Source organism: Arvicanthis niloticus, chromosome X, assembly GCF_011762505.2.
Source record: "Arvicanthis niloticus isolate mArvNil1 chromosome X, mArvNil1.pat.X, whole genome shotgun sequence".
In the NCBI taxonomy this organism is placed as follows: Eukaryota; Metazoa; Chordata; class Mammalia; order Rodentia; family Muridae; genus Arvicanthis; species Arvicanthis niloticus.
In genome coordinates, this window is record NC_047679.1 from 112,354,891 (window position 1) to 112,363,564 (window position 8,674).

Here is an 8,674-nt window from a genome sequence, read left to right on the forward strand (position 1 = left end):
GTGTAAAAGCTTTGAGTTAGAGAGACAGGACTTTCTTTAGGTTGCAAATATTCAGAAATCTTCAGAGAGATAAAAGCCAGGAGACGACTACAGATTACAGATTTAACAGAAAGAAAACAACTGGAAGCTTCTACTGTGTTATCTGTAAAGACCCCCCCCCCATCCCCCAGAGTTCAATCCAAGGCTAAAAGGTACAGTAAACTATATAACTTTCAGATTAAACTAAAATGATAGTGTCCTTTGGTAATTTCTATCTTACTTTCTAAACTCAGTTATGAATGCTTTAAATAAAGTTTCTGGAAAACCTTGGAAATTGAGAGGAGTTCTTGAATGTGCCAGTCTCCCACCACCACGCTCTCACCAGAGAAACCAGTGAGTTCGTACATTTTCACTCTCTCTACCAAGATGAGGCTAAGAAACTCATTAATGCTGATGTCTCTACATCTCAACATTTCTCTTCCCTTGTCAAAGATGCACAGGCTCACTGCCTTGAATAGGTGTTCCCTCTTACTGTCTTAAGAATGTCTGCCCATTAAATTGAAAAAAATTTCAGATTCCAGAAGTGATTGATCGATCTTCACACAAACCAGGCCCACAGCGCCGGGACACCTTAGGGTTCCTGTGTGACTGCCCTAGCTATGGCTGGAATTTGCTCTATACTCAGGGTGAACTGACAAAGTTTAAGAAGAGGCACTTGGAGACAGAAAACCTGTGGCCATATAAGCAGAGACATTTAGTTTCTAACTCAACACTTCTTCCACTTTCCTGGAATCTCATCCAATTAGGAAAGAGAGAAGGAAGAAAAAACACTCTACTATCTATCAATGTCACCCTGCCAAATGTGTTCAGGGAGGCGGAAGTGCGTTCGTTCGGACAGTTGACTGGTTGCTCCATTTATATTAAAAATAAAAAAGTCAAAGGAAAAGAAAAACCCAACAAATTCCAAACAATAAAACAACAACCTCAAATGAACAAGCCTACAGAGTGACTGGCTCAAGGAAGTCCTGAAATCCTGTTAAAAGTGCAGTGCTCTGGCAAGTCTGGATGACATCATTTTCTGCGTCTGGCTCTGTAGGGATCACACTCCTGGGGGCAAATTTTATCTTACTGAGTAGAGGGAAGAAGAGGGAACCGGAAGTGGAAGGCTCCCGAAGGACGTTATCTCTGTTTAAAGCTAACACACAGATGCCTGTTTTTCAAAGCCTGGCTTACTCTGTTGCATCAGAAGAGGGGAACCATTTCCTTGTGCTGATAGCACAGAATTTTCCAGAATTGACTCAGAGTTCTTGTTCTGTCTCCATAACACTAAATGTTTGCATTAAAAAAGTAGTAAAAAGACGGGGTGTGGTGACTTTTGTCTGTAATGCTAGCACTCCAGAAGCTGCGGCAGAGGTTAAGACCAGCCTGGATTACATAAAACCCTGTCTAAAATAAAATAAAGTAAAATAAGACTTGGTAGGGCATCTAGGTTGATTGGAGTATGTCGTTTCTTTTACTTCCTGTCTCTAAAATGATTCCTTTTTTTAAAGCAGTGTTGAGGATCAAACATAGGCCCGTGTGCTTAGGCAAGCATTCTGCTACAGAGCTACAGCTACAGTGACAGCTCTTAAAATAATTACTGAGCTTACAGTTGGGGTTAGACTCTGCAGCTGTCCATGACCAAATAAAAGGCCATTTATTGGTATGAGAAACGAAATAGAGATATGGATTTCATTTCTGCTTTTAGACAAGGTCTCATGTAGCCCAGGCTAGCCTCAAACTCCCGATTGTCCTGCCTCACCTTCCCAAGTGTACCACTACACCCAGCTTAGAAGCTGTTTTACATTTTTAGTATTTACCCTAAACCCAGAACCCTGGCTTCTTTTGCTCAGGGCCCTCAGGAAGAAAGAGGGCTAAGTCAGCAAGAGTGAGAGGGAAGGAAGGGGTCATCACAAGAGAAAGAAAAAAGGCGAGAGCATGAAAATGATGCCCTCCGTCCTAATGTCTGTCCTCAAATACAGTCCCTCAGTGTGCCACTGGCTCATTACAATGGACTTTTCAGGCTGTCTGGACATCTTTTACCTAGATTCTGCCCCTCTTTTAGTGGCCCTGAGTGCTTCTTGGAAAACACAATTTTTACAAAAGTCTATATAGCTATAAGGCTTCACTCTGGAATGTGGCACTCAAGGCCCTCCCTAACCAGTTGCAACCTACTCCTGTGGGCACACTTCCTACCCTTCAGCAGCATCCTCTTAATACCTCCGTGCTGGGACACCAACAGTGCCTGGTCCTTCTGGATGCTTTCCTGGGTGTCTTTTATCCTTCATTTTTGCCACACTTGAACAAATTATACTGAACCATGTTTCCTAGCAGACAAAAAGGTCCTAGAAGGTCAGGACATGTTTTATTATTGTTATCTATCCACCTTTTGAGCAGTAACTTGTCTCAGCTGGTGTTCAATATTTGTTGAATGAGTGTCTTTCTGAGATGAGCAAAGAGTGTGTTGGTGCTAAAAATAATGGTTAGCATCCTTAGTGCCTTTGGTAGAAACAGATAGGTGTTTAACCCAGGTCTGCCACATTGGCATACCAGAAGTCCATCTAGGACTGACATTTGGAGCACAGTCAACAAAAAATGACGTGGAATTAATTTGTTTTTACATTAGCTGCCCTGAACTCTAAACTTTCTCCTCAAAACCCATCACTATGCCTTGTATTTGTAAATCTGAAGCTGAACCTTGTAGGGAAATGGAGATTTGGATGGAAAGGGCAGACCCCTTTTCAGAGGCCCAGTAGTCAAAGAGAGCTAAAAGGAGATGGACTTGGTTTGGTGAGGACTGCAGTTGATGAAGGAGTTGGGGAGAGATCTGCATATGGAGAGGTTACACTGGGAGGAGGAGACAATTTTCTTTTCTGACACAGTCTCATGTAACCCAGGCTTGTCACTGGCCTCGATTTTGATTTGTAGGTGAGGGGCATCTTGGACTTTGGATTCTTCTGCCTCGGTCTCCAGAGTGCTGGGATTGTAACTGTGTACCACCACACACGTTTTATGCAGTGCTGAGGATCAACCCAAGAGCTCTGAGTACGCTATACAAGAACTCTAGCACCGGAATTACATCCCTAGTTTTCAAAGAGGAATTTTGACTTTAGTCAAAGATAGTATAGGGACTTAAAGGGCCTTGTGTCATCATACCACAAAACATTGTTGTAACAGATTCACCTAACTTAAATGGTAACCCTGTGACATAAAAATTTTGCAAGAGCCACACCCATCTTATGTAGAATATTCCAGTCTCCATTGTACACAAGTGAAATCATTATTTGGGAAGAGACAAAAGGAGGAAAAGATATGGTGTGCTGACTGTACATCAGGAGACACGTCACATCCTCATGAGATATGTCACATTCTGCCATGTCATGCTCATGGCAGCTAGACAGGCTCAACAGTCACAAGCCCAGCAGCATGCCCATGAGGAATTATGTAGATTAGGTCAGCCTCTGAGAATTTCCGAGAGGGATTATTTAGAGTAGGTTAACTGAAGTGAGAAGATCTATCTTAACTGTGTGAAGAACCATACTATGGGTTTGGGTCTTAGACTGAAGAAAAGGGAACAAAGGAGCTGATCACTGAGCATGCTGACTGTGGTTCCCATAGGGAGAGCAGCCCCAAGGTCTTAGGACCATGTAGCTTACTTCCTTGAAATGATAAACTCTACCCTTGAACTGTGAGCTAAAATAAACCATTTCCGTCTTGAAATTTTATTTTTATTTATGTGTATGTGCATTGTATACCATATGGGCATAGGTGCCTTCAGAAACCAGAAAATGTGTTGGATCTCCTGAAGCTGAACTTTCAGGTGAATGTGGTGTTCCAACATGGGTGCTAGGAACTAAACTCAGGCTTTCTAGAAGACCAGTCCTTGGTCTTCACTGCTTAGTCATCTCTCCAGCCTACTCTGGCTTTGAGTTGCTTTCCTCAGGGCATTCGATCTTAGCAACAAAAAAGTAACTAAGGTAACTGTCTCCAATCCTCTTCCTTTGTCTTCTTTCCAACCCTTCCCTCTCCCCTAGATGTGAACACCAGAAGTCCTGACTAGTCCTGACTTGATTTTCATTGACTTTTAAAGTTAATTGCTAAACGGATCAATAGTTATGATTTACAATGACAGTAAATATAAGTCAAAAGAAAAAAAGAAAGAAGGAAAAGAAAAAGAAAAGGAATGGCTCCAGCAACCTAGCATCCTACTGGGTTTGGTGGTAGCAAAGCCTCCAAATGGAGAGTGTTCTCTTTCACGGGCAGTTGGAAAATATTGTCATCAAATATTTTTATGAAGTTAAAACAAGACTGAAAGTAACTTTGGCAGCCTGGATCTCCTGCACACTTGCTCTATAACCTGAATAACCTCCCTTCTTCAGTGTGTGGGAGCATCTTTTATCATTGGAGGGGTATTTTTCACAAGTGCTCCACCACTGAGCTAAATCCCCAACCCCCGAGATTACTTTAGTTTGACTTGGAGACTATAATAAATTATCCCAGGCTGTTGGTGTAGGAATGATATGGAAACTTACTGCTCCATCAATTTGTTCTTAAACTACTGACCCTCTTTTGCTTGTGGGGTGGGCCCAGCACCCTGGGTTTCCTTGTGTTCTGTCATGTAAATGAAGCTTAGAAAACAGATGGGAGCTAGTGAGGTGGCAGAGAAGGTAAAGGCTCTGGGCACCAACCTGAAGACCCAAGTTTGAGCTCTCTAATCAACCAGACAGGACAGAAGAGATTCTGGAGAGTTCCCCCTCCCCCTAACCTCTAAACATGTACCAAGGTCCATTAGAAGCCACCTATACCATATGGACCCCATGAGGAGAGCAACAATACCAACCAACCAGAGCTCCCCGGGGTCTAAACCACCAGCCTGGGAGCTCAGAGGGAGGGACCCATGACTCCAGCTGTATATGTAGGGGAGGATGGCCTTGTCGGGCATAGGTGGGAGAGGAGATCCTTGGTTCCATGAAGGCTGAACACCGAGTGGGGGGGAATTCGAGGGTGGGGAGGTGGGAGGGGGTAGGTGGGGGGTACATCCTCATGGAAGCAGGAGGAGGAGGGATGGGATAGGGGGTTCCTGGGTGGTGGGGGGAATGGAGTAAGAGGATAAAATCTGAAATGTAAATATAATAGCCAATGAACAAAACAAAACAAAGCAAAACAAACCCCCCCCACACACAAAAATGAAGCCGCCTATACAAATAAATTAAAAACAAATGGTAGTTTTTTTAATTTAAAAAGAAAAATTGACTATTTGGTGGACATCACTTGGAAAATTTTTTTTTTTCGAGACTGGATTTCATAATCTAGGCTAGGCTGATCTGAGAGTAAAGCTGCTTGCTGTCAAGCATGAGGACTTTATTATGATCCCCAGGATCTGCATGGTGAAAGAAGGAGAAAAGTGACTTTACAACATTGTCTTCTGACCTCCATTTGCTGTGGTACACATAGGTAATAAAAAGAGTGTATACATCACAATTAATATCTTTGCCCTTATCATATATATGTATGTATGTGTGTGTGTGCACTCTACACAATGAAAAATATAGTTTCACCAAAGAATAAATAAATTAGCAATATTTTTAAAATGTGGTTTGTTGTTTTAGGTCTCTGGGGAGAGGTTTTTTTTTTTTTTTTTTTTTTTTTTTTTTTTTTTTTTTTTTTTTTTTTTTTTTCATGGTGCCAGGACTGGCGAGCTGCATCCTCAGCCCAAGAACAAAACAATTGGCCATTACTTGGAGTCTCCTTTTATGGGTGAAACATCTCATTACAGCTCTAATTCTTAAATATCTGACAAGTAATTATCCTAACAAATGGTGTGGACCTTTTTGGCTTTTCTAGAAATTTAAGGTGAACATATTCATTCCCTTTAATGGCAACAAAGCATTTCTTACTATTATTACAAACATTCTGAACACTATGTTATGGAGGTTTATCAACCTTGTCACCTTGAGAATTAACTGAGCATTACCACAATGAAGAAGGAAAACATTCTTTTGGAGTGGTCTATCACAAGCTAATTAAATTACTCAACTAACAACTCAGGGCTGAAGGCCTCGAGACATGACTCAGGGTTAAGATAGCTTTTTGCTCTTCCAGAGCTATGTCTCAACTTTTATTACAGATTAAAAACATTGCTTAATTAAACTGGGATGTCAAGTTATGTAAAATACGGTTACTGATCAGCATTTCTTTATACACATGCATTTCTTTTATTGTTTGAGAATTTCATGCATGTTTACAGTAAGTTTTTGAAATCAAAACTTCTGAAGTCTCCCATATCTCTTTATCACTTTTCACTTCCAAGTTCATATATTCATTTTTTTTAACCGATGAGTCCATTTAGTGATGCCAGTGTATACGTGTGTGTTGGGAGGTAGGGCCATCCATGAGAGCATGGGGGTTATTGCACATCACAACTCACAGCAGCTGTGGCTGAATGTGTAAGACTCCCCTCCCCCCAACAAGATCAAGCTAGCTAAAATTCCAGTATGAATTCGAGAGGGCCTCACCAAGTCCCATTTATAGCTGTGGAGCTATTGGCAGTTGATAGCTTCTGGGAAAAGTACAGTCAGTTCTCTTTGCATCCTCTCTGCCTAAAATGCCCATCTCCTTCATCTTAATTCAATGAAACTAACTTTCATATCAGAACCTCCTCAATTGTTCCCGATTTCATGAATTGTAGGCTTACTCCATCTTGGTTTACCTGTTGCCCTGGCAACTAGAACTGATCTGTCTGTCCTCTCAATCTTGCCACACATCATTTTGTGGTCACTTCTGTCTTCTTTGATGTCCTTCTTACCCTTTTTATTGTTTCCCATCATCATCTGTCCCATTTCCCTGCCTCCACTGGGTTGGAATAAACTCCTGGCATTTTTTCCAATGATCTCAGTCCTGGTTCTCATATCTTTGTGCAAACCCATCCTGTGGGCTTGAATAGCCTTACAGCCTCTAACTCTGTAACTTTACATGGTTGTATCACATCAAACTGTGTTGGATTTTATCAGCCATTAAATTCTCAACATCTAATGTAGTGATTGACCCATCAGATAATTGTAACAGATATTTGTTGCATTCATACCCGACCTCCAGGGATTGTAGCCTGTCAGTTTATCAAAAAGAGCAAGAGTTACTGAGATGAATCTGTTTCTTTAGTTACCATAGTTGAATTTCTTTTCTTGGTGATGACCCTCCAAATCTGTATTCATCTGCTAAAGCACTTCACCTGTATTAATGAGAAAGATTGTGCTACAACATTGCATTCTTGGTTTTAGGTCAAGATTTATTTTTTAATATATTTAATTATGTGTACATGTGTGCATGACTGTTTGTGGGTGGGCATGTGTGTGCAGGTGCCGACGGAGGCCAGAGGTTTTGGATCTCCTGGAGCTCAAGTAATAGATGGTTTTTGCTTGATATGGATGATGGAAACTGAATTTGGGTCCTTTGGAGGAGCAGCAAATGCTTTTAACCACTCAGTCATCTCTCTTGAACACTGCTTTCTTCTTTAAAAATTAACTTTTATTGACAAACAAGAGTATTATGCTTATGATATACAACATGATATTTTGAAGAGTCTGCTTCTTACTAGGTATATGGCTGTGAATGGCTTTCTTAATCAATTCCCCTCCCCCTCCACCCCCTTGTCTGTATGTGTGTGTGTGTGGGGGGGGGGTTGAGACAGAGTCTCAACATTAGATTATATTACTCTGAACTTGTAGCGATCCTCCTGCCTCTTCCAAAAGAAAATTTTTTTTTATTTTTAAACTGAGAATGAGAAGAGCACTTCTTTTATAAGACTGTAGTGAGGGCTAACAGAGATGTCTCTACTATCTGGACTATTTTCTCTCCAGATTATCTCAGTCTTCATATCCAAGACATAGTTCAAATGGCAAGACCACAGAGGCCTGGTCCCTCCCCAGTTTCCCATGTTACTTTGTTTGAAGTTCTGTATAGCATTTGCCACTATCTGAATTTATCTTTATTTACTTATTTGCTTACTAGCTATGTGACCTCAATTTCTCGGAGTCCCTTTCTTCTCACTACCATTTATTTGGTGACCAGAGCCAGGTCTGCATGTAGTTTCACTGCATAGTAAATAGTTGTTGAGTTATTCACTTCCTCTTGTTTTTCTAAGCCTTTGAGAAAGCTAATGGACAGCCACACTTCGGTTGGTTTCTGATAGTTTATACGTTGGGGGTGAGTGGGACGGCTGTTATCAAAGCACTGTAAGCTTACGATCCAGCTCAGCCTTGGGAACCTAGCATGGGAGCATTGGAACGTGACTTGCCTGCTTCTCAGAATCACTGGAGACTTGGAGATAACCAGCTTATCCTTTCTGTACATAAAAAGTGGTATAGCTGGACATCAAACAAGAGAGACTTAGTGCTAAGCTTGGTGGTGGTAAACAGAAGACCAGAGACGGGAAGTATGGATATAGAGCAAGAGATTCCTGGGAAAGGCTTTGTAGAGAAACCTGAAGGGGTGGGAAACCATCCCAGAGAGAAAAACCCAGGCACCAATGCTGGCACTTAGACTAATGCCTGGTTCATAGACAAAACGAGATATGTGTTTATGAAGCAAAACCATCCGACTGATAATTTAATGCCAATCAGAATTTTATTATTGTTTTAAGAGATACAAAAATAGTAAA